The sequence below is a fragment of the Thalassophryne amazonica genome, chromosome 11 (assembly GCF_902500255.1).
Source record: "Thalassophryne amazonica chromosome 11, fThaAma1.1, whole genome shotgun sequence".
Classification (NCBI taxonomy): Eukaryota; Metazoa; Chordata; class Actinopteri; order Batrachoidiformes; family Batrachoididae; genus Thalassophryne; species Thalassophryne amazonica.
In genome coordinates this window covers 94,912,832-94,938,818 of record NC_047113.1, presented here as the reverse complement: position 1 = coordinate 94,938,818, position 25,987 = coordinate 94,912,832, and the positions used below count along the sequence as shown (strand labels likewise).

At 43.0% G+C, this 25,987-nt stretch overlaps 1 long non-coding RNA gene across 1 annotated transcript; it reads right to left on the bottom strand.

The window, feature by feature from the left end:
• Positions 1 to 1,411: 1,411 nt before the first annotated feature.
• On the bottom strand, positions 1,412 to 22,715 carry LOC117520657. The gene is made up of 3 exons (XR_004563720.1): positions 22,635 to 22,715; positions 7,782 to 7,791; positions 1,412 to 1,422 (listed from the first exon to the last, which is right to left on the bottom strand). It is a non-coding gene; the product is annotated as an uncharacterized LOC117520657 (long non-coding RNA).
• Between the last annotated feature and the right edge of the window lie 3,272 nt (positions 22,716 to 25,987).

The following is a 25,987-nucleotide window of genomic DNA, read 5'->3' as shown; positions in this document are numbered from 1 at the left end:
TTTCAAGCACAACTTCAGTCTTATTTATTACTAATTATATGTGGCCATTACAAGCTGTGTATCATGTGGGAATTCAAAATTAAAATTTTTGGATTGAACCTTGGCTGTGGACTGATACCTGATACCACAATAAAAAAAAAAATCTACCTAAAATGTGTATACTTTTTTTATATACATTTTATGGCTGTAAAGACGCCTGGTGCTGTAATGGGACAAAACTTAAACATATGTATTTACAGATATGCTAACATACAGAACTGCAAATCTTTGACATTTACTGAATGTTTTGAAAAACAATGACAAACAATTCACTATATAATATATAAATAGATATGCAACAAGTTTACATACACCTCAGATGAAAATGTTCAAACATAGTTTGGCCCATTGCCGTCCCTTTCCATGTCACACTGTCTTCTGCATCTTCTTCTGTCACACCAAAAACCTGTGTGTCCCCTCAGCACATCCATAAAACTCGGGCCTCCCTCTTGTCCTTCTCCCGGGTGGCTCCATCCTCAGCATCCTTCTCCCTATATCACTGGGCAGTGCCATTTAAAGTTTTTTGGGGGGCCCTATACAGGATGGTGTTTCGGGGCCCCTAGTTTGCCAAATTATGTTGGAGCGATTCCTAATCCATTTGATGATGCACAAGCATGCCACAGTCTATTACACTTCACAAGCAAAACAGGCTACAGTCATGAGAATCTCTCATTATAAAAATATACTTCTTAAGGTGAACTCCTCAAACAAGATAACTATTCAAAAAATGCTAATACAAGGAAAACAACAATACTCTATAAGTCAACAAATAAAAAAAAAAAATGTTTTTTTTTAATGTTTACTTTAAATTTGAAAGCAAGAACACAACTCAGGTCTTCACAGCAACACAAATTCTCACACCCTAAACAATATTAAAATAAATAAATACATAAATAGAAGCACTCAGAGAGTGCAAACCTCCGCCAAGGCCATAGGGTCACTGACCCTAAAGAGATTCCCTCCTTGGCACAGTGGTCTATTCAACAATTCAGTGTTACAACCAAAACTATGACACATACACTTTTCTTTCCTGTATATTTGACATCCTGACCATGAAAACATACCTAGAACTTGGAATCACTTTTATGTCTTTATTAGTTCAAAAGTTATTGTATAAAAACGATTTTTCGGTAATGGCGGTTTTCTTCTGGATCTAGCTCCATAACATTTGAAGCTACATCAAATCTGATGACACCTTACTGAACAGTACAGATTCAGCTACAATTTGTGTTAGTTGTGCATCTCTAGCTTCATTTGTCACCTCACACTGACACATTTTCTATTTTCCCTATATTTTTGCATATTCTGGACTTACGCGTAGCCAGGGGTGGGCCTGGATGGGCCTGGGCCCGCCCACTTGTCAGCCAGGCACTCGACAGTCACCTGTTGTTGCCTCATTGTATTCCTATGATATGGTATTGCATTAGCACTGAGCGACAATTAATAAATTTTGTCAAAAAAATCTGGTTCATCTTCTGTGATTTTTATTAATTCATTTTCAGAGTACAGTGGTCCCTCGCTATAACGCGGTTCACCTTTCGCGGCCTCACAGTTTTGCGGATTTTTTTTAGAGCAATTTTGCATGCTTTTTTTTAAAGCGCATTGTGTTCTGAGTCCTTATCAGGCGGGCTGGTCGCGGCACTGGTCGGCATCACCGCGATTGCTCTCACTGCCTCCGATGCGCTTTCTGCGGGCTCGATAAACGCAGCAGCGGGCCACTCACACTGCCCTCCTGTCTGCTGTGCGGAATTGCGCCAAATCTGGCAACAGGTCCAGAGACTACACTTGCTGTTTTGATGTGGATGTTGACGCAGCTGCAGAGCTCCGTGGCCACAGAGAGGACTTGGATTCTTTGCGGGTCCCGCATCCGTACCTCCGGAGGCAGTGAGCGAAGGGAGAGCGCATTCTGCTGTGTCTGTTTATATTCTCGCCAGAAAAAAAGAGTGTTTACACAAGAGAGAAAAGTGAGAAAATGTTAATGCCTGTTTGAGAAAAGTGTATAAAGTGTGTAGTGAGGGGTTTTACAGCCTTAAAACAACTATAATAATTGCAAAAAATAGCGCTGACTACTTCGGATTTCGCTGTTTTCTACTGTTAATCGATAAAAACGTCCACCAGAACATCCATGTTGACTCACAGACTGAATGCACTCTCTGTGCTTTCCCTTGAAAGAGAACTGACCGAATCGTTGGACTATGATGACGTGATAAGTTCAACAAAAAACCCCGTCGTCTCCTGCTGTAGCATTAAAAGGATTCATCAAATGTAAGTGTGAGACCATTAATTACTTTTTTCTTCTAAATAGGCCTAATTGTTAATATTATATTGCAACTGCCACAAATCATGTTGGTGTCGTTCTGATGGTTTTTAATTTGGCCGCCGAGCCATGGTTTCCATTGTTTATCAATTTTATAATTTGGCCGCCGAGCCAACCTGTTTTCATGTTGCGGATATATTTTGAATTTTTATTTTAAAGGACTTTACATGACTAAGCGTTGCTGCTGCTTGCATTGTCCATGGGGTGCTTGTGTCTGACACTTTGCGTCTGTGTAACTGTGCACACAGCGTCTGTGCAGTTGGCTGAGATGTGTTCATCATTAAACTTGGAATTCATTTTTGAAACAATGCCTTATTTAAATACCTATTGAGGTTGGGTTTAGGCCCAGCCAAGTAGGCTACCAGACTTGCACTGAATGTGGTGTGTGTGTGTGTGTGTGTGTGTGTGTGTGTGTGTGTGTGTGTGTGTGTGTGGTGGGTGTGTGTGTGGCGCTGCACTGCAGCTTGCATTATCCATGAAGAGTACTTGTGTCTGACGTGTTGCGTCTGTGTGTTGACTTTGCCAGTGCTGTAGACTAAGTGATAACGTTGCTTGCGATGTCCAAACGTGGCATACTTTTTCAAATGGTGTATTATAATACCTACACCTTACCTACAACCCCAAAGGTTGGGCCTGTCTGATTTTTTCTGGGCCCACCCGTTTTATGATTTCTGCCTACGCCCTCGATTCTGGATCACCAGATCTAGAATCCAGATCCGATCATCACCAAACTTTGTTATTTGATAGAACATTTGACTATGTTACACCCTAATTTTTTTCAAGCCTTTCTGCCTTGTTTTTGTGGAGTTAGAAACTAGAATGTCAAAATTCCCCCTATCCCGCAATGGTGAAGAATCGCTTAAAAAATTCCTGGATCTGGATCGTGATCCAGATCACCACTAAAATTTAATCACTTGTTCCTCTTGTCATTTCCAACCACTCCACAAAATTTAATCAAAATCCATTCAAAACTTTTTGAGTTATCCTGCTGACAGACAGACAGACAGACAAACAACAAACTCGTCCAAAAACATAACCTCCTTGGCAGAGGTAATATAGTGGGTCAAGCCCAAGTTCAACAGAAAATATATTAAGAAATTACTTACTTACTTAGACACAGGGGTGGTGGCCAAGTGGTTAGTGTGCCTCACCACTGCCACATTCCTATGGAGCTAAATCCAGGCCAAAAGTTTTGTAATCTGAAAATAAAAAAGATTGAAAAAACATTTTGAAACTGAAAATTCAATGTATGTTCTTGAATTTTATAATAATTTAAAAAGCATTATTAAAATAAAAATAAGTAAGATATATATTTTTCAGTTTAAATATATTTTGATTCAGCTCTGTAATTATTTTGATCAAATAATTTATTTTCATTCATATTTCTTTTTTCACCTTCAGATCTTTTTTTCACTTTCAGATTTTATTTTTTCAGTTTCAAACTTTTGGCCCCATTCTGGCGTGGGAGGGCGTGGCTGCGATTGAGAGGGGCGTGGAATTGTGAGTGACAGGAGAGCAAACAGTCCTCACATGATGTTGCTTTCAGGAAACGTGGGTGCTTTGATAGATAATGACTCTGCTCCCGTCTCCATCGTTTATTTACTATGTGGCTGGCGCGTGAAAGAAAATAGAGAGAATGAAAGCTTATTGCGAGGCTTTAAACCCTTGAGATAAAGCTGTTTATTGTGATCGATGTGTGATGGGCCTTTCACACTGAATACGTCAGATATGTCAAATGCGTCAAAAATCAGTCTAAAAAGCATTATTTTCAATGAGACGCATTGCTTTTTAGATGTGTCAGAAGCGTCGCGTCAAAAGCCGAGCTAAACTGACGCTTCTGATGGGAGTGCGCATTGCCACTCCTCCACGTCAAAAGGAGTCAGTTGAGGTGGCTCGGGCTTCTCTTCCGAATGCCCCCTGGACGCCTCGCTGGAGAGGTGTTCCGGGCACGTCCCATTGGGAGGAGGCCCCAGGGAAGACCCAGGACACGCTGGAGGGACTACATCTCTCGGCTGCCTTGGGAACGCCTTGGGGTTCCCCCGGAGGAGCTGGGGGAGGTGTGTGTGGATCGGGAAGTCTGGGCGGCTGCTGCCCTCGCGACCCGACTCCGGATAAAGCGGAAGAAAATGGATGGATGGATGGATGGATGGAATTTGAGCGCAATATGTGGAGAGCTTCTACCTGTGCAAATGTCTTGTGACTTTGATTTCGTGGACATTTTTAATGATCCATTCATTTATTGTTAAAATATAAAATGAAACAGCTTTTTAAAAAATAATAAAATAGTTACTGTTCAAAGAGCCTTTTATTTAGAAGCAGGTGATGTTATGCTGGATTCTCGGGACCAGATGAAGGTCTCTTCTGCAGCTTTGAACTCTGGTGGTGTTGCTGAAGAGGCTTCTGTCCTATTTTGAAGAGCAGAGATGTTTTCTTTCGATTGGACTGTCGTGGTGTTCAGCTCATCAATGGAAGTTTGGTTGTCTGCACAGCAAATGTTCCTGATTGGGACAAATAAAATATTTCTTTAAATATAAAGAAACACTAAACAATTTATATAAAAAAAAGGAAAAAAAAAAACGCGAAAAAAACAATGGGAAAAAAAAACACCCTAAAAATAAGTTGAGTTTTTGTGGTGTTCGAAAAAAGCTGTAGCTTTATTTGGTAAAAATAAAAAAGACTGAACCATTTAGAAATTAAAGCGTTCACTCAGATCAACTGTGTTAAAAGGCTAAGCTAACATTAGCCGATCATTAAACCTTCACAGCAGTTCAGTAAACATCACGTTTTATTTTTACATTATTCTCACCTCAATAAAGCTGCAGAACTAATCTCCGATGGGCAAACTGCGACTTCGCATATATCCAAAAAGTGGGAGATTTCGGACTGAATGGGTCTGCTCCATCACCCCGGCTGCCTGCCTCGGTCTGCCCAATGATGATGCCTGAAGGCCGGCTTCTCCGTGCGGGTCGGCCCGCTGTCGCAGTTCGATCGATATCCCACCAAGTCATCAGTTCTCCCTCGGTCGGCGTCACTCCGAAAAGTAGCTGAAAAAAAGCTTCTCCCAGCAGGGTGATGGGAGAATCGTTCTACTGCTGTTTTTTAAAGCTTTTTTGTGGTTCAGGTGACCCAAATTCAAGATGGCAATCGCTGAACTTTTTTCAGGTTGTGGAAACAGCCAAAGTGTGACATGGCAATCTCCACCCCCTTGCCGCTTCCGAAGCGACGCATTTGACGTCATGTGTCAGATGTGTTGAAAATGCATCTTGACGGATTGGGATGCATTGACGGATTGGCCTGAAGTATTCACTACAAAAGGCCCATAACAGTTGGTTCAGTGGAACCGTATGTTGTACCGGATAGTAAATTTAATTACTATGTAACAAAGTGGCCTGCAGTTTCACAGAGTAAACTTAATATGACCAGAACCAAGCAGACCGCCTGTAAATCCAAAGCCGGAAGAGCGCTGCGGCTATTGGCGGTGTGAAGAAGCCTCACCATTACAGGCCCGGCACTGAGGCTGAGAGAGATCCGCCGCTACCAGAAATCCACCAAGCTGCTGATCCACAAGCTGCCAACCAGGTCAGCCTCACTGGCCTCCTGCAGAGCATCACAGTGGAGCTCTGAAAGCAGAGGTCTTCTTGAAGTCCTGAGCAATTTCTCTCACCAGGTGCTGGAAGGATAGCTTGTGGATCAGCAGCTCAGTGGATTTCTGGCAGCAGCAGAGTGCCATGGTGCCAGGCCTGTAACGGTGAGGCTTCTTCACACCACCGGTAGCCGGAGCGCTCTTCCAGGTGGCTTTGGATTTCCGGGTGGTCTACTTGATTCTGACCTAGACATTATGTAAATACATGAGGATAAACACATTTTAAGGGGACAGCTTTTCTACACTTTTTACATAATTCAGTACCAGGTATCAGACCTGAAGCCAGGATGGGAAATGGAGGTTCATTTTTGGTGAAAGTCGGGGGTGGGGATATGGAGCTTATCCCAGCAGGCATAGTGCATGAAAAACATTCTCCTAATTTTGCCATGCAATGTCTAGAAAATAGGCAGCATGGTGGCTTAGTGGTTAGCACCCACCTGCAACCTTTTTGTGTGGAGCCTGCATGTTCTCCCTGAGTTTGTTTGGGTCCTCTCCAGGTGCTGCAGCTTCCTCCCACATCTAAAGACATGCAGGTTAATCAGGACCTTCAGTGTGCACTGGGGCGGTTTGCAGCCGAGTGTGAAGTGTCCGGGATGAAAATCAGCACCTCCAAATCCGAGGCCATGGTTCTCGACCGGAAAAAGGTGCTTTGCCCTCTTCAGGTCGGTGGAGTGTCCTTGCCTCAAGTGGAGGAGTTTAAGTATCTCGGGGTCTTGTTCACGAGTGAGGGACGGATGGAGCATCAGAACGATAGACGGATTGGTGCAGCATCTGCAGTGATGCGGTCGCTGTATTGGACCGTCGTGGTGAAGAGAGAGTGAGTAGGGGGGCAAAGCTCTCAATATACCGATTGATCTACGTTCCGATCCTCACCTATGGTTATGAGATTTGGCTCATGACCGAAAGAACGAGATCGCGAATACAAGCGGCCGAGATGAGTTTCCTCCGCAGGGTGGATGGGCGCTCCCTTAGAGATAGGTGAGGAGCTCGGTCACTCGGGAGGAACTCCAGGTGCTCCGGCTTCCTCCCACATCCAAAGACATGCAGGTTAGTTTGTTTAGAAACTTTAAATTGTCCATAGGTGCACATGTGAATGTTTGTCTATATGTGGCCCTGTGCCAGACTGATTTCCTGTCCAGGGTGTACCCCGCCTCATGTCCTATGACTGCTGCAATAAATAGGCTGCAGCCTCGATCTTGAATAAGTGGTTGAAGATGAATGTGTGTGAGTGAGTGTTTTCGGCCACAGTATACTTGCCACCAAGCGCTGACACCCCATTTTCTTTGTGTCGACACTGCACACTCATCCACTCCCATGTTTTGAATGGGGGGTGGTTTGTCTGTGGTTTGTGTGTTTTGTCGCAGTTTTGCATCTCCAACTACTCTCCAACAATCACGGCCCAGTGCCCAGTGAATACTTACATGAAGACCAAAATGTGGCCCATGACAGTATGTTCCATCATTAGCCTCTGAACTTGTCCCTTTCCTGTTTTGGAAAATGGCAGTACCTGGACTATGCGTGCAGTACCACAGCAGAGAATTTTGGTTCTCTGTTAATGTACTGGTGGCTTGTGTGTGAACTGAACTTCAGATTTGAACCCCAGATTGTCCAGTGTAGTTCTCTTACAGGACTCAAGGGTAATATCTCAAACACTGAAGTTCAGATCATCTAATTTGCGATTTAACTTCACAGCACTAATGGACATCAGCTAATATAAGTTCAGTAGTTTGTGTACTTTGTTGCAGCCACATCACAGAGGGGATCATGTAATGAGGGTGTGACAAAACATGTTCTGAAAGGCCCATTTGTCTAGTACAATGACTTCATTCATCATTAGTGCAAATGACATTCAATGCTCCACTAAGCACAAGGTCCACGTGCACTCCGTCTTACTTTATGGGCTTGAGACATATACTGAAGAAGGATGACAAAAATGGACTACTTGTTTATGAGCTTATGTGCCTTCAGAAAATGCTGGTGTGTCATGGATAAAATCAGGAACACAATCATCACCACTATTTGGGACTGGCACTGAATGCAAAATCAGCATTGTTTCTTTACAGCATATGTTGATTTCATTCAGTTGTCCATGCTGCACTTGAGGATCATCATAAAAATTTTGTGGCATCCTCACAAGTTCCTGGATATCATACCCAGCCTGTACACATCGGTATTGTGATAGGTGTGGGGAACGGGAGCAGAATACTTAATTATTTTCCAGTGAATACTGACATCCATTCAGAATGTGTTTTTAGCTCCTCCATTCACTGTTCACTGTTACAGAAATGGTGGTTTACATGCCTTTGTTGGCAAATAACTTTTTACTGACCTTGACTTTGTAGAGGATGCTGTGACTTTTTCAGAATCATGATATGCCCAACCTGGTCTCACGGCAAGTCGTGATTCAGCAGCACAAAATATACATTAATCCATTGGTTTGTGATATTGTGACGAAAAGCGCCTCATTTTCGTCACGGCAGCACAAATTCATTCTCATTCATTCCGTGATGGCTGCACAAAATTAAAAGTGGTGGTGGTGGTGGTGGGAGGGGGTCGGGGGTTTATGGTTAGGGTGGCGGGAAGGAGCAGTATTAGGTTGTGCTTAGGGTGGGGGGGAGGAGTAGGGGTTAGTAATAGTGATAGTTAGTAATAGTGAGTGAGCCCAGTCACGAAAATGTGACTCATTTCGTCACTGAAGCACAAAAAAAAAACAAAAAAACATGAGACTGGGCTGATACGCCCTAATTGCAGCACTTGAGAAGCTGAGTGAGGAATAAGTGTGTCTGGTTTATTGATTGTGTTGGATCAAGACTAAAGGTAACTTCACACTTGCACAAATTTGATCCGCACACTGGTACGCAAATATATCTGCCGTACCAGAGAATAAAGTCATAAATGTGTGCAAAGACAGTTTTGAAATGTTAAAAATCTCTGGCACACATTAATTTTTTCCGAACTACACATGAACATTGCATAAACAATTCACAAACACTGTGTGTCAGTGTGAGTCATTGCGTCAGTGCTGCGCACCACAGCACAGCTCATCTGAATGATTATGATGAGATGTTAAATCTATCAAAAACATATTTTACAGATATCTACTCTCATAAGAAGGAATGAAAATGCAGCTGCTTTACTTACAAAATAAATATTGCAAATAATTCCCTTTAAGATGATTTCAAATGTGTTCTCCACATCATGAAGTGCACAAGATGTGCACAAGAACAGCTGCAGCTGTAGAAAATTCCTCTGTGAGGTGTTTTCATCCTCCAAATTCGGAGAGCAAAAATAATCCGCTATGAAATAATTATTTTGTATAATGCAGCGTTCAGCGGCACACAGCAGGTTGCAATGGGATGATGAATTGGGCAACAGGGTGGCATTATGGCCCTTTCGCGAAAGAAGCAGGAACCAGCTGAAAAACCACAAATAAAAAATCGAATTGGGGAACTGTGAAAAATTCCACCTGCTGTCGGGAGGAGCACACGTCGGACAGGTGTGAATGATACTGAAGAGACGGTTTTGTGCATACTTATGCGCGCGCACAAACACAGTGAGAGCACAATTGAGGTGTGAGACCACATCCTGCACACACAGCAAGGGAAGGAATTAGATGCAAATTAGGAAAATTTTTTCAAAGATGGACGCCAATTCTGGATTTTGGCAGATCCCCCTCTCCGAAGACTCCAGGCTGCTGACCATGTTCATTACGCCATTCGGGGGTACTGTTATAACCGTCTGTGTTTTGGCATTTCATCTGCACCAGAACACTATCAGCGCAGGATGTCCCGCATACTGGAAGGCTTGGAGGTTGTGGTATGTCAGATGGATGATGTTCTTGTGCATGGAGAGACACAGGAATGCCATGATGAACGCCTGTGGAAGGTGCTGAAGAGACTTGAGGAGAATGGGGTCACATTGAAAGCAGAAAAATGTGAGTTCTCCTGGGACTCAGTTAAATTCCTAGGCCAAATCATTGCCACCCAGGGAGTTCGAACAGACCCAAACAAGGTTAATGCTGTGACTGCCATGGAGGAGCCAAGAGATGTCAGCGGGGTGAGACGTTTCCTAGGCAAATCACCTTGGGAAATACATACCTCAGTTAGCAGCGAAGACACAGCCACTGCGAGATCTTCTGCGGGAGAGAAACACATGGACATGGGGACACGGCCGGCAGCAGGCTTTTGACAGCATTAAAAGTGAGTTGAGCACCACACCTGTTATGGCACTGTACAACACACAAACACATACAGTCGTGTCTGCAGATTCATCCTCTTATGCACTGGGAGCTGTCGTACTACAGCAGCAAGAGGATGACACACTGAAGCCAGTGGCGTACGCTTCACGTGCCCTAAGCGACATAGAAAGAAGATATGCCCAGATCGAAAAGGAGGTACTAGCTACGACATGGGCATGCAAACGCTTCTCCGACTTTCTGGTACGCATAGACTTCCATATTGAAACTGATCACAAACCACCTGTTCCCCTGTTGGGGTCGAAAGACTTAAATGAACTACCTCCAAGAATACAAAGACTATGCATGAGACTAATGCAATACAGATACACAATCTCTCATGTACCCAGGAAAAACATGGCCACGGCAGATTTCCTGTCGAGAGCACCTCAGAAAGAAATGAATGACACCAAACTTGAGACAGAGTTGAACTTGTACGTCAACATGGTGATGGATAGCTTGCCTGCCACAGAGAAGAGGCTGCAGGAAATAAAAGATCAAGACAGAAAAAATACTGAGACAGGTAAAGAAATACTGTCACGAAGGTTGGCCTGACAAGTTTGCACTGGATGGGAGATGCCACCAGTATGTGCCCTTCGCTGGAGAGTTAACTGTGGAAAAAGGCCTGCTACTCAGAATTAAAACACTGGTCATACCCAAAACACTGCAACATGAGATACTGGAGAAATTGCATGTGGGCCATTTCAGCATCATGAAGTGTCGCGAGAGAGCCAGACAAACCGTCTGGTGGCCAGGACTAAGCACTCAGGTCAAGAACCTTGTGGATTCATGTGACACTTGTGCACGAGAGAGAAGCCACCACAAAGAGCCACTGATTCCCTTTGACTTCCCAGAGAGACTGTGGGAGGTCCTAGGAACAGATCTGTTCGAGTGGAATAACCATCAGTACCTCTTAGTGGTTGACTATTTTTCCTGCTATGTGGAAGTGGCTAAACTGTCTAATACAACATCAGCAGCAGTTATTAACCACCTCAAATCAATTTTCTCCCTTCATGGGATCCCTTCTACTGTAAGAAGTGACAATGGGCCGCAGTTTTCCTCTGACCTTTTCAGCCAGTTTACAAAAGAATGGACATTTGAACATATCACATCAAGCCCAAGGTTTCCCCAAAGCAACAGAGAAGCTAAACGTGCAGTCAGAACAGTTTAAAGACTGCTACAAAAAGAGCCAGACCCATACTTGGCCCTTATGGCTTATCGAGTGACCCCCCTGCTCCAACGGGCACAGCCCAGCTGAACTACTCATGGGCAGACGCATCCGAACAACTCTTCCTACCCTTCCATCCTCACTTCAACCAGAGTGGACTGACCTGGGGCGACTGAGACGGGAAGAGAAAGAAAACAACAACTGAGCTACAATAGATGACACAATACTAACCCTCTGCCTCAGCTCCGCGCAGGAGATCATGTCTGGGTGTCAGACACAAAGAGAGAGGAACAGTGTTGAAACCGGGTAACACACCAAGCTCTTACCTGATTGAAACCCCTAGTGGGGTGCTCCGTCGCAATCGATACCATCTCACAAATACACCTGTGGCTCCAGAAGCATCAGGAAACTCAACTGAGACCCCACCTGACCCGACTGCCGCAGAGCCACCCACAGCAGTTCCCAGGTCCGCTGGACCTATCACTGGGCAGCCTAGCAGTCCTGAGCCAAGAAGATACCCAGCAAGAGAGAGAACAGTGCCAGAGTACCTGAAGGACTTTTTACTAGTTAGCAGGTACTCCTTGGCTGTCTGAGTGGCACAAGGGGCAGAATACACCCCTCACTCAGCTGAAGGATTGGGCAGTCTACCCCACCTTCATAGTTTAAAAAAAAGAAGAAGAAAGAAATGTGATTGATGTGCTGTCAATTCATGTTAAAGTGTTCATGTTATAGTGTTAACTTATTTGTGTTATTGTTACTGAGAAGCCTTAGTTACCCGTTAACACAAACAGGAATGATTTTATTACAAATAGTATGATTGTATTTCATCTTTTGAACAGTTACAGTAATTGGAATTTGCTAATGGATAGTTAATATAGACAACTTCACAATACAGATGTTAATTTCAGAACTTAAAAAGGGGGATGTGTTAGGAAGTAACTAATAGGAATAGCTGTTACTGCCCACTGGAGGTTGGAGAATGTTATTAGAATGTTCACTTGTATGGAGGTCTTGACACGTTTCAGTAAAACTCCGAGTCAACCTACTTAATGTGTAGCCTGCTTCTGTTCCGCTGATCATCAGTCTGCATCAGGTAACATAACACCGTCCACATCTCGCTCCAACCATGTCCACTTAAACATATTTTTTACACCACTATCAATGTCTTTAACACGGTCTTCATCCTCTTTTTCAGTAATTTTGGCAGACTGCCAAACTAAAACTTGCAGAAAATCAAAATGTCCACTTCAGGGTATGTTCGATATTACTGAGATTCTGATTGGCTGAAAGTTCATTTTTGTAGAAAACGTAACTAATAACTTTGCACATTTTAGCTTGCAGTTCCCATGCATGTGAGGAAAGGCTTAAGTCGCACGGATGGCCCCCCCCAAATTTTTCTCAATGGATTTACACGGATCCCATAAATGGCCCAGAAATCCAGAAAAAGTCAAATTTGCAGATCTGCGAAGAATTTTCATCCCTGTAGATATCTACTTTTTGTACAATAAAGGTTCATTTAAATTCATTGCCAGATGTTTTCCTACAAAACTTTGTGTGTGGGGTGTAACAAAGTTTTCACTTCACATGACCAAGAGAGATCAATCCCCATGGATATGTAATAAAATACACAAGTTGGTGTGAATTGCTGTTCAGTGGCTCAGACCTGCAGCGCTCTGAGTAACCTTGGCATAGAGGAAAAGGGCCCTATCTGCCATCTGGTAAAAAGTAGCATACCGCACAGGTGTCTTTGCCAGTGTACAGCCACTGCAGTTATTTGTGCTCCTGATTAGTGCCTGACTCGGGAGAGCTTCACACATTTCTCGATGTAGAACTGGAGTTGTGTTTGGGCCCCACAGAAACCGGAAGAAAATCTGTGAACCAAAAACGAAATGGGGAATCGCAGAACATTCCACCTGCTGTCAGGAGGGACACAAAGTCAGACAGGTGTGCACAATACCGTGGCAATGGTATTGTGCACACACTGAGAATTTGGTTCCAGTCATAAAACTGCAGAAAACATTGCACATGACACCTGTTATCATCTTCTTCACACATATTTTCCTTTAATTTATATACAGTGCATATTAAAAGCATTTTTTTTCTTTAAAGATGCAACAAGCACATTTATGTAACATTTGTTTGCAGAGGTGGGACAAAGTCACCGTCAAGTCACTCTCAAGTCATGAATCTGCAAGTCCCAAGTCAAGTCTCAAGTCAGCTTGCAAACAATTGGTCATCATTATGACTTGAGACTTGACTTGGAACTTGCTGATTCATGACTTGAGAGTGACTTGATGGTGACTTTGTCCTACCTCTGTTTGTTTGTTCTTAGATTTTGAAGTTAAAGTGGTGTTTAGATGTAGCGAGAACTTGTCGCAAGCTGCGCTTTGTTCTGTCGTGTGTCACATTTATCAGTCGAAAACAGGTGATTTTTTCTGTTTTGTCAAGCAGCTCAGATTCGGCCAACCACTGCCAAACTTATAAGACACTGCTTCACAGTGCATATGGACAATGAGGATCCTCTGAACAGACATGGTACCAAAGACATTTAAACACTGCCTTAGGTTACATGTTAGGTTCAAGTATCACAATTACATTAAGACAGGAAGCAAAAGGAGTTGGACATTCATTTTCTTACAAATATATTGGCATTTCCAAATGTACTTTTTCTCAAAGTCAAATGACTCAGAGCCTTCATACAGATATGTTGCTGATGCCCAAATCCACGAAGTCAGAATCAGAATCAGAAAGGTTTTATTGCCATATGAGTGAACAAGTTCACAACATTAGGAAATTGCTGCGGTACTTGGTGCTAACAAAAAAAAAAAATAAAATAAAAAATAGAGCAGTAAAACAAGTAATATATAATAAAACTTTACACTATCACATTGTTACAACATGTACAGAATGTATGAGCTAAGATAAATAAATGGTGATAAATGGTGGTGATAGCAACAATGTAGAGTTGTAAAGGTTCTTGTTAAGGGGGCTAACAGCAGAGGGGAAAAAACTGTTCTTATGGCGGGAGGTTCTGGTCCGAACGGACCGTAGCCTCCTGCCTGAGGGGAGGGGGTCAAAAAGTCTATATCCAGGGTGAGAAGGATCGGTTCTGATCCGACCTGAACACCCCAGTGTCCTGGAGGTGTACAGGTCCTGAAGAGATGGAAAGTTGCAGCCAATCACTTTCTCGGCAGAGTGCACAATGCACTGTACTCTCTGTATGTAATTGGTGGTGGCTCCAGCGTACCATACGGTGATGGAGGTGGTGAGGATGGACTCGATGATGGCAGTGCAAAACTGCACCATGATCCTTGCTGGCAGGTTGAATTTCTTCAACTGCCGCAGGAAGTGCATCCTTTGTTGGGCCTTCTTGACAACAGAAGTAATGGTGGACTCCCACCTGAGGTCCTGGGTCAGAGTTATTTCCAGGAAACAGAAGGTGTCCACTATGGTGATGGGGGTGTCTGCCAGGGTAATGAAGGGGAGAGGGGCTGTGTTCTTCCTAAAGTCCACAATAATCTCCACTGTCTTCTCAGTGTTCAGCACCAAGTTGTTACAGCTGCACCAGGACACCAGTCGTTGGACCTCCAGCCTATAGGAGGACTCATCCCCATCAGAGATGAGTCCGATAAGGGTGGTGTCATCTGCAAACTTGATAGGTTTGACAGACTGGTGATCAGAGGTGCAGCAATTGGTGTACAGGGAGAAAAGCAGAGGAGAGAGGACACAGCCCTGAGGAGTACTGATACTGGTGGTCCAGGAGTCCAAGACATTCTTCCCCAGGCTCACATGCTGCTTCCTATCCTTCAGGAAGTTGGCAATCCACCTGCAGGTAGAATCAGGCATGTTCATCTGGGAAAGCTTATCTTGGAGAAGATCTGGGAGGATGGTATTGAAGGCAGAGCTGAAGTCCACAAACAGGATCCTAGCGTAGGTTCCCGGGGAGTCCAGATGCTGCAGAATGAAGTGCAAAGCCAGATTGATGGCATCATCCACAGACCTATTGGCTCTGTAAGCAAACTGCAAGGGGTCCAAGAGGAGGCTGTGAGAGATTTGAGGTGGAACAGAACCAGATGCTCAAATGACTTCATGACTACAGAAGTCAGTGCCACTGGTCTGTAGTCATTGAGTCCAGTGTTATGAAACAGTCAGGCACGTGGCAAGTCAGTGAAAACCTTGATCTTCATACTGATACAGCACAGTTGCAAAGCCAGGCACTCCCCATACCTCACTCTGCTTATCAAGTGCAGCAGTCAGAGCATCCATCCATTCCATAAAAAACTCACGTCATTGTCCAAGAAGTCAAGGTCAGTAAACCTTTCTTCATCAACAAAGACACCTAAGGCACTAGTTTGCAGTTCACTACTCAATATTCAGTCCATGCAAGCACTGAGAAATGTCAGAGGCAGAACACATCTCTTATGAATGCTAGATTTCATTGTGGAAAAAGTCTGTGAACTCCAACCCAAAATATACCACCAAAGAGCTTCTCAAGTCGGTACAGTAAATATTCATATACGTAAAGGCTAAGACCTCAACTCAGCATAGTATGATTTTCAGTTAATGAAGACAAAACTCAAACCAGAAAGAAAAGCAGTAAATGAAGCAGGTTGCAGTAAAGGTCTGACAAAGCATTTGGTGATGTCCATGGATTCTGGACTTCAGGCAGTCAATGACAGTCAATTTGTTTTATTCAGGTTTTAACAAAAAATGTAATATTTATAATTGATGTATAGTTTGTCCATTTATTTTTGATATCTGAGAATGGCTCTGTATAAAAATGGCTGCAATGGCTAAATGATAATCACATTTTTGTGAATCCCTTTGTACACCTCCACAACACAGTTGAAATTAGTCAATCAAGATCTGACTGAAGTGTAGGTTTAAATCTTTAATTCAGAGGCGAAAGGATGAAAATAATCCGGAAGTATTCATTGTCATGCCCGGCCTAGTTCCAGGCTTCGATCCTTATTTTCTCTCTTTATTTGGTTCTGCTCCTTCTGCCCCAGCCTTGTTTTATTAATTGTTACTTTCATCATGTGTTCTATTTTTGCTTTGTTACTTTCTTTTTGTTACTTTTATACTTTGGTCATGTTTCAGTTCTGTTTTGTTCAATCAGTCTGTGTTTTTATGGTTATCATTTAGTTATATCTGTTTATTTTTGCTGTTCTGTTATAGGTTGTTCTCAGTGTCAGGTTTTGTTATCACAGTCTCTGTTTTATTTGTAATTTGTTTAGCCACTTTGGTTTCTTAGTCAGTTCCAGTTTAGTTTTGTCTTGGTGATATTTTCTTTCAGTTCTCATGCTCATGCCTGGTTTGTCATTGTATTATATTCTGCCCTTCCATTTTAGCTCTGTTCTGTTTTTTGCCATTTGTTTCTACTCCACACCCCTGCACCTTCCATCATGTCTTTGTCCCTCACTCATATTTGATTGTGTTCACTGAACCTGTATCTTTCCTTTCACTCACGCTCTTTGCACCTGCCCCATGTCTCTCACCTTGTTTCTGTCTGTGTTGTTTCACCTCACTCACACTCCCTACACCAGCCCAACTATCTTTGCTCCTCACATCACTCTCTTGCACAATGTTTGAGCTTTGTCTACTAGCCACGCCCCCTTTCTGGAATCTTCCCTCCACACCTGCACCTTGTTACCTAATTAGTCTGCACATGCACATTGTTCACAGCACCTGTTACTTAAGTCCTTACAGTCTCACAGCACACCACCAGATTCTTGTCTTAGTACACTTTCCAGCGCCCTTCATAGTCCTGTTTTTGTCTAGCCGTGTTCCGTATCCTTGCTCTGTTTACCTCGACCATGCCTTTTGCTTCATCCCGGATGTCTGAGTTTGCTTGTGCCTCTGAACCCTGCTCGTTTGTGACTGCGTCTCAGCCTGATCCTGTTTGTACCTCTGCCACGCTGACTGATTACATGTGTACCGAAACCAAGCCTGGAATAAAGACCATGATTTCTCCAACACCAAAGCCTAGTCTGGGAGTTTGCACTGTGGGTCCAGCCGCTCCTGGTGACGGGCTCCCGCCCGTCCTGACAATCGTGGCACTTCATTTTCCACATTTTGTTATGTTACAGCGTTATTCCAAAATGGAGTAAATTATTTTTCCCCTCAAAATTCTCCTCACAACACCTCATAATGACAACACGAAAAACCTTTATTTTTAATTTTTGAAAATTTGTTAAAAAAATATAAAAACTGAGAAATCACATGTGCATAAGTGTTCACACCCTTTGCTCAATACTTTGTTGATGCATCTTTGACAGCAATCAAAACCACAAGTCTTCTTGAATATGATGCTACATGCTTTGCACACCTATCTTTGGGCAGTTTTACCTATTCCTCTTTGCAACACCTCTCAAGCTCCATCAGGTTAGATGGGGAGCGTCCGTGCACAGCCATTTTCAGATCTCTCTAGAGATGTTCAATTATATTCAGGTCTGGGCTCTGGCTGGGCCACTCTGGGACAATCACAGTTTTGTTCTGAAGCCACTTCTTTGACATCTTCACTGTGTGCTATTGGTCATTTTCCTGCTGAAAGATGAACTGTCGCCCCAATCTGAGGTCAAGTGTGCTCTTGAGTAGGTTTTCATTCAGGATGTCTCTGCAAACTGCTGCTTCATCTTTCCATCAATCATGACTATGTCTCTCAGTTCCACCATGCATCATTGTAGAGATGGTGCCTGGTTTCCTGTAAATATGACACCTGGCTTTCATGCCAAGGATTTCAATCTTTGGGTGATTCTTTAACTACGTGCACTATTGGCCTTGTAAATGTAATTTCCACCACACCATTGCCTTACAATATAAAGCGCCTTGGGGCAACTGTTTGTTGTGATTTGGCGCTATATACATGTGCTCTGATGTCACTGTTTATCTCCATAGAAACTACCCAAACAATCTTTCATACAAACTGTTTAAAGGGACATTACAGTGTTGTGGTGGAAATTACGGCAATAGTATGGGACAACTACATTTTGTTTGAAAAATCGCAACAGTTGTATGACATTGAATACCCCAATTATGTTTTGATTATTTTACTGATATTTTATTCAGAGTATTTTAAAACATTAGAAAAAACGTTTCTTTACCATTCATTTTTATCATTGAAGATAAAAAGTCTGGGTGTGGGACAAACACAAAACGACAATATTTGCATATAATGATGCTGAAAAAAGGTGAAAAAGTCATCATAGACTACTAGAACAAATTTCTTAACACACTTTCATTGTAAAGATAACTATAAAAGTGTGAAATTTCCCCTTTATTCTGTTTTTCATACAATATGATCAAAGGACATAATAAGTGCCCGTAGTCTAAGAATCACCCCTTTATCTCATCAGACCAGATATAGTTTCTCATCTGAGAGTCCTTCAGGTGCCTTTTGGCAAACTCCAGGCTGCCATGTGCCTTTTCCTAATGAGTGGCTTCCATCTGGCCACTCTAGAATACAGGCCTGATTAGTAGAAGTAGATTACTGAAAAGATGGTTGTCCTTCTGGAAAGTTCTCCTCTCTCCACAGAAGAATGCTGGAGCTCTGATAGAGTGACCAAAGGGTTCTTGGTCACCTTCGGAACTAAAACTCTTCTCCCCCGATTGCTGAAATTAGACTGGTAGCCAGCTCTAGGAAGAGTCCTGGTGGATCCGATATCATAAATAGACCAAAAGGCAGGTAGGACTCAAATGCAGGGAGTCAATGAATGAAAAGAAGTAACAATTTATTGTGAAATACAAAAATTTATGATACATGTTCAGAGCCAAATGGGAAAGATACTAGTGGAGGGAGATGCCATTCTGGACTAGAATGCGGAATGACTGCGTTTCCCAAATCTGGATGGTAGATGAACACCGAACCAGGACCACACTGATGTGACAGAGCTGACAGTGGGGCTGGATGCTGGTGGCAAAAGAGAACACGATTTGAATCCCAAGAAACACAAAGAACACCAAAACTTGAAACAGAGACCAGGATACCACACAGGTAGAACTGAGATTCTGGAGACTGTAGAGAGGAATGACTGAGTTTTAAATACAGGTGGAGGTGATTGCTGACAGGTGTGCTGAATCAGCTCTGTGACACGGCCACCTGGAGACACAGGAAGGAGGGGGAGCAGAGCAGAATCACGCCAGCCCAACATTTGCCCCACCCCTCAATGGGAGCTCCCAGGCAACATACCAGGTTGGTCTGGGTGGTCCTAATAGAAGTCCCAGAGGAGGGGGGTTCAGGAGGAGCCCCTGCGAGACCCAGGAACATTCTTCAGGCCCATAACCCTCCCAGTCCTCCAGATATTGGAAACCCAGGCCCCGGTGCAGCACATCCAGGATGTGGAGCACAGTCCATCTGCGAACAAGGTGGGAGGAAGGGGATTGGTTGGAGGGGCACAAGGAGCTGATGCAAACTGCATTGAGGTGAGAGACATGAAAAACAGAATGAATGTGAAGTGCCCATGGTACCTTAACCAACACAGGGTTGACAATCTTGTCAATCCAAAAAGGGCTCAGGTATTGTGGTGAACATCCTGGGTTGAGAGTCACACCTCCTGGTCCAGCTGATACTGGGGACCAGATTTCAGTGCCAGTTTGCATGTCAGATCCTCCGATCTCTCGTCTGTAAAAAAGCGGAAGGGCCGTCCTCCAAACCCAATGACACCGCTGTATTTGAGCTTGTAAATATGGTACAGAGAGTTTGTGTTCCTGTTGCGGCAACAGCAGGGGCTGATATTCAAGAAAGCACTTGAAAGGAGACAGTCCAGTGACTGAGCTTTCCTGGGAGTTATGTGCATACTTCACCCATGACAAGTGAGTGCTCCAAGAGGGCAGGTGGGAGGATGCGATGCACCGAAGGGTGGATTCCAAGTCCCCATTGACCTGCTTAGCTTGATCATTAGATATATTCAGAGAAACTATTTATACTCTCATTTATACTTGCAGTCATTTCCAGAGTATCTAATACATCTCTCTGTAGAAGTCAGAGGAGGGAACCGATGCAAACACGGGAAGAGCATGAGAACCTCACACAGGAAGGACAGGTTGGACACAAATATGTGATCTTCTCACTGTGTGCCACCAGTGCTAATATTGTTATCGTTATAGATAGGGTTGGGTATCGAGAACTGGTTCTTTTCGGGTATCGTTAAGAAATTATTCGATCCACCGACATCAATAGACTTTTTGTTTAACAATTCCCTTATCGGTCCTTCAGAGTGGCTGTTGTTTTGGGGGGTGTTTGTTGGGAAAATGATCATGCCTCTACATTGATTACAGAACCCCTGCAGGGTCTGTAATCAACTGTTTCTGCAGCACAGCTCCTCTTTGAAGCTTTAAGCAATGAATCAATGAAGCAGTGAGCCGACCCGCTGCTTCACTGGTTTTTTGTTTTATTTCGCTTTATTTTAATTTTTCCCCTCTAAAACCCCAAAGAGTTCATGTTAAACTGACCTGTTATGGTCTTCTGAAACAATTGATAGATGTATTTTATAACTTAAAAATGGGACTGATGCTAATGCATTAGCATGTCTATGGCATTTTCAAAGTTAACATTAGCATTAAGCTGTTCGCATCTCAGCATGTTTGTGTGCATTTGTTTTCTGCGTAAAGATCCTCATCACCACACCCATGACCACAGCAGAAGCTGAGAGGTGCTTCTCCACCTTGAAAAGAATCAAAACTCTATGAACCAGGACAGAGGCTGAACGCACTGGCCATGCTGTCAGCAGAAAAGAAACATGATGGAGATGATGGACTTTAATCAGGGTCATTGAGAAATTTGAAGTCCAGAAAGAAAGGGGGGCAAAATTTCTGTTCAAATAGTGTCTCTAATGGTGTTGGGCAGCAATAAAGTAGGTTGTGTTGTGATTTTGATTTGTCTTTAGTTTGTCTTTTGTTGCCCCCTTATGAAGTGCTTTTTCATTTTGTTCCCTCCAAAGGTACGCCTCCCCCCCCCCCTTAAAATTTTTAGCACCAGTCGCCACTGCCATACGTTTTACTACATTTATTTGTTTTGTCATTACTAGAGGCTGATGTTTTAATATATCTCAAGAAAAACTGGAAATAAGACAGATTTGTTTGTGTTGCATCTAGCTTAAATCATGAGCCTGGAAAATGTGCAGGAAGCTGCTATTTTATGTATACTTAAGCATTTCTTTAGCACTATTAAAGGATTATTAACTGAGAGTGAGGTCTGTATGGGAAAATATCAGACCAGAAAACAGCCAATCAGAGCACGTGTACCATTGTAGCCAGATAATAAAATGGGGTATTTATTCATGTGTATTGTGTGAGGATGATTGTGTACATGGTAAATACTGACCTTAGCTTGTATGATAAGAATTTGGTTGTAAAATTATGTTGAAGAGTATACATTCATTGCTGTTTCTGTATTTTTGTATTACAGTTTCATAGCCAGGCCTTGTTCCTCTGTAAACTCAAACACAACACAACTTCTTCGGTCTGAGAGTCTTCTCTGAGCATGTTTGATCGTTTACCTAGCTGGATAATTGATCATGTTTTGTGACAAAAGAATGTACTAGACTACACCATTTCACTTCAGTTTTTGCAAAGGTCCATATGGGTGTTGGGGTGGGGCGAAGCATGCCTTCAGACTCCCCTAGGTGGACGCACTATTGTATAGGGGTGATTCTTAGACTACGGGCACTTATTATGTCCTTTGATCATATTGTATGAAAACAGAATAAAGGGGAAATTTCACACTTTTATAGTTATCTTTACAATGAAAGTGTGTTAAGAAATTTGTTCTAGTAGTCTATGATGACTTTTTCACCTTTTTTCCGCATCATTATATGCAAATATTGCCGTTTGTGCTTGTCCCACACCCAGACTTTTGATCTTCAATGATAAAAATGAATGGTAAAGAAACATTTTTTCTAATGTTTTAAAATATCTCTGAATAAAATATCAGTAAAATAATCAAAACATAATTGGGGTATTCAATGTCATACAACTGTTGTAATTTTTTTAAACAAAATGTAGTTGTCCCAAACTATTGCCGTAATTTCCACCACAACACTGTAATGTCCCTTTAAACAGTTTGTATGAAGGATTGTTTGGGTAGTTTCTATGGAGATAAACAGTGACATCAGAGCACATGTATATAGTGCCAAATCACAACAAACAGTTGCCCCAAGGCACTTTATATTGTAAGACAATGGTGTGGTGGAAATTACATTTACAAGGCCAATAGTGCCCGTAGTTAAAGAATCACCCATAGCTTTGAATCCAGAATTTGAATAAGATTTAACAATGCAGTGTTAGGAACAAACCAGATGGCCAGAGACTTGGCTTGGACCTACAAAAAATGACTTCTGAACATCTCTAGTATGATCCTTTAAATGCATGGCCTGAACCAATTGCAAAAGGAGGGGATTCAATTCCCAAGTGACCACTAATTATGGCAAGGTGCACGAGTGCTCCATGAGGAGTGCCAATCGTGTGACATTCTCTAATCAAGGATCATAACTTTTTCCTGCATCTTCACTGCTCTGTCCACTGTGATTTACAGATTTCTTTCTGTTTTTGACCTTTTAGATACCAGTCAATGTGAACCCTCCCTCTCTGTTATACTCTTATCGTGATTTTTTCCTCCCCTGCTCAGTGTGTGTAATCTTTAATTTAGCACATTTCAGTAACTCCTTGATTTGTCTTTCCAACTTCCTGCTCTTTCCTGCCATTACCTGTGATTTTTAATGATTTCACAGATGACTCATTATTTGAAGGAGTAACATCTCACTTCCTCTCTTTATCTGTCCCATCCCATCATTTATTCTTCCTCAAATAAAACATTTATATTATTCAACATGCAAGAGCAGAGCTAGAAGGGAGGCCGGGGTGGCAATGGAACCCCATGAAATCTGATTGGACACCCAGGTGACACCCCAGATGACTGACATGCCCATGCCACTGCACATCTGGTCTAAAGGAACAGCTGCATTTTGAAATTGGTAACACCTATTGACTGGTAAATCCTTTCTGTACAGTAGTTGGTGCTATGTACCTCAAAGAGTTCTAATCCACCTCACTAGAAGAAGAAGAAAAATGTTCATCTTGAGCCAAATTTGAACCTGTCCGAACCATGGACTCCTAATGACACAAAAGTTGTATCAGTAAGGGCATCTTCACACATAGTGGGAATACGTACAACTCCAGGGCGACTCATGGCGAAACAGCTCGTATGATCGAACCATCAAACATTGCGCTGATGGCTAGTGTGACGGTTCGTGCACACTGGAACACACAGTCAGCCTCTGCACGATGTGGATCCACATCATGCAGCTGCTGAAAAAAAATAAAAATTACATGCCACCCACAGGACTCAAACCTGTGCCATCCAAAAGTTCTGATTGCCACTCAGAAACTTACCACTGATCTATGATCACAGTCCTGTGAAACTTGCTGGGGACCTGCCTGATATGAGGAACGAGATGGACATATTTAGAATTAAATAAAACCACACACCATATAAAAACAATGCATTTATCAAGCGGGCAATACAATATGATCTGTCTGTTCCTCTGTAGATGACCCATGGTCACAGACATACAGTCATGGATGGACCATTAATAACCCTGGTTAAATTAAAAAAAAAAAACACTACAGGATTTGAACCCACACACTCTGATTACCAGAAACTGCAACTGCGCTGCAATCACTGTCTTGTAACAGGAGTGTGAAATGGGTAAAATCAACAAGCAGATAAATGTATTTTCAAATTTTAAAAAACGCTGTGATAACTGACGCAAACAGTGTTTGGTACATCATATTTCTGCTGATACATGACTGAAAGTGGTGTATTTATCATACCGTCGGCTTTTCCTGGTCATGCAGCACACCCCACATGGCCCGACGCGTGTCCTGTCAGATGTGACATTCAGATCGCCTGATGATGTTCTGATGTCCACTAATGTGGATCACCTCCAAATGTAGTGGAGTCTCCCTTGCCCTAATATCTATCTGTCCGTGCAAATTTGGTAAGAATCCATAAAGTAGTTCTGAAGTAATCCTTAAAAGCCTATATAAAGGGAAATCTTGATCTAGAATCCAGATCCGGATCTGGATCACCTCCAAACGTCCATGGCCTAATATCTGTCCGTCATGAAAATTTAGTGAGAATCCGTGAAGTAGTTTGACAATCCTTCACGAAGTGTGCTGGTTCCCCATGATTGCCCACCACTGGTTTTAATACTTTGTGCAACTGTCCAAAGCAATGGAGAGTGTTTTGGAGTGGTGAAGAAGAGAGTGCAGGCAGGATGGAGTGGGTGGAGAAAGGTGGCAGGAGTGATTTGTGACTGAAGAATATCTGCAAAAGTGAAGGGGAAAGTTTACAAGACAGTAATGAGACCAGCTATGTTGTACGGCTTAGACACTAACAAAAAGGCTGGAGGTGGCAGAGCTGAAGATGGTGTGATTCTCTTTGGGAGAGACAAGAATGGACAGGATTAGGAATTACAGTTCAGAGGGACAGTTCAGGTGGGACGGTTTGGAGACAAAGTCAAAGAGGCAAGATTGAGATGGTTTGGACATGTGCCGAGGAGGGACCCAGGGTACATAGGGAGAAGGATGCTGAGGATGGAGCCACCAGCCAGGATGAGAAGAGGGAGGCCAAAGAGGAGATTTATGGAAGTGCTGAGGGAGGACATGCAGGTGGTTGGTGTGACAGAGGAAGATACAGAGGACAGGGTGAGATGGAAATGGATGTCTCTACTGTGGCGCCCCCTAACGGGAACGGGATGCTTGGAGTAACAAGACTGCCTTATTTTTTCATAAGTTAATTTGAGAGTGAAAAGACAGGGGGACAAGATATACGAGGTCTGTCAATAAAGTACGTAAAGTAATTTTTTTCAAAAACTATATGGATTTCATTCATATGTTTTTACTTCAGACATGCTTGAACCCTTGTGCGCATGCGTGAGTTTTTCCACGCCTGTCGGTGATGTCATTCGCCTGTGAGCACACCTTGGGAAGGAGTGGTCCCGCCCCCTCGTCGGATTTTCATTGTCTGGAAATGGCGGAATGATTTGGACTTTTTTTCCCATCAGAATTTTTCAGAAGCTGTTCGAGACTGGCACCTGGAAACCATTCGAAAAATTTATCTGGCTTTCGGTGAAAATTTTACAGGCTTCACAGAGAATAAGGTCTGTTAGTACAGCTTTAAGGACCCCTTTAAGGATGCTCAGCGCGCCGCGCTCTGAGCTGTGACGACGCGGCACAAGCCACCGGACCATTTCTAAGCTGATGGCTCTGTGGATATGAGACCATTGTGTGCTCTTTCTCTGGTTATCACAAGAGCTGGACATCAGCCATTTTCCGGCAGATTTCACTTTTAACAAGAGATTTTGTCATGGAAAGCCGCGCGGAGGCTTTGCGCGTCACGACCGATTCGCGTTGGAAGCGAGACAAAGGAACACCTCCGTTTTGGCGTGTTAGAGGACAGGTTTGGACATGTCCAGCTCTCCACAGTTTCACTGATACTTACTGGACTGGTAAGCACTGAAAGCCGAGATAGACATGTCCAAACCTGTCCTCTGACACGCCGAAATGGAGGTGTTCCTTTGTCTCGCT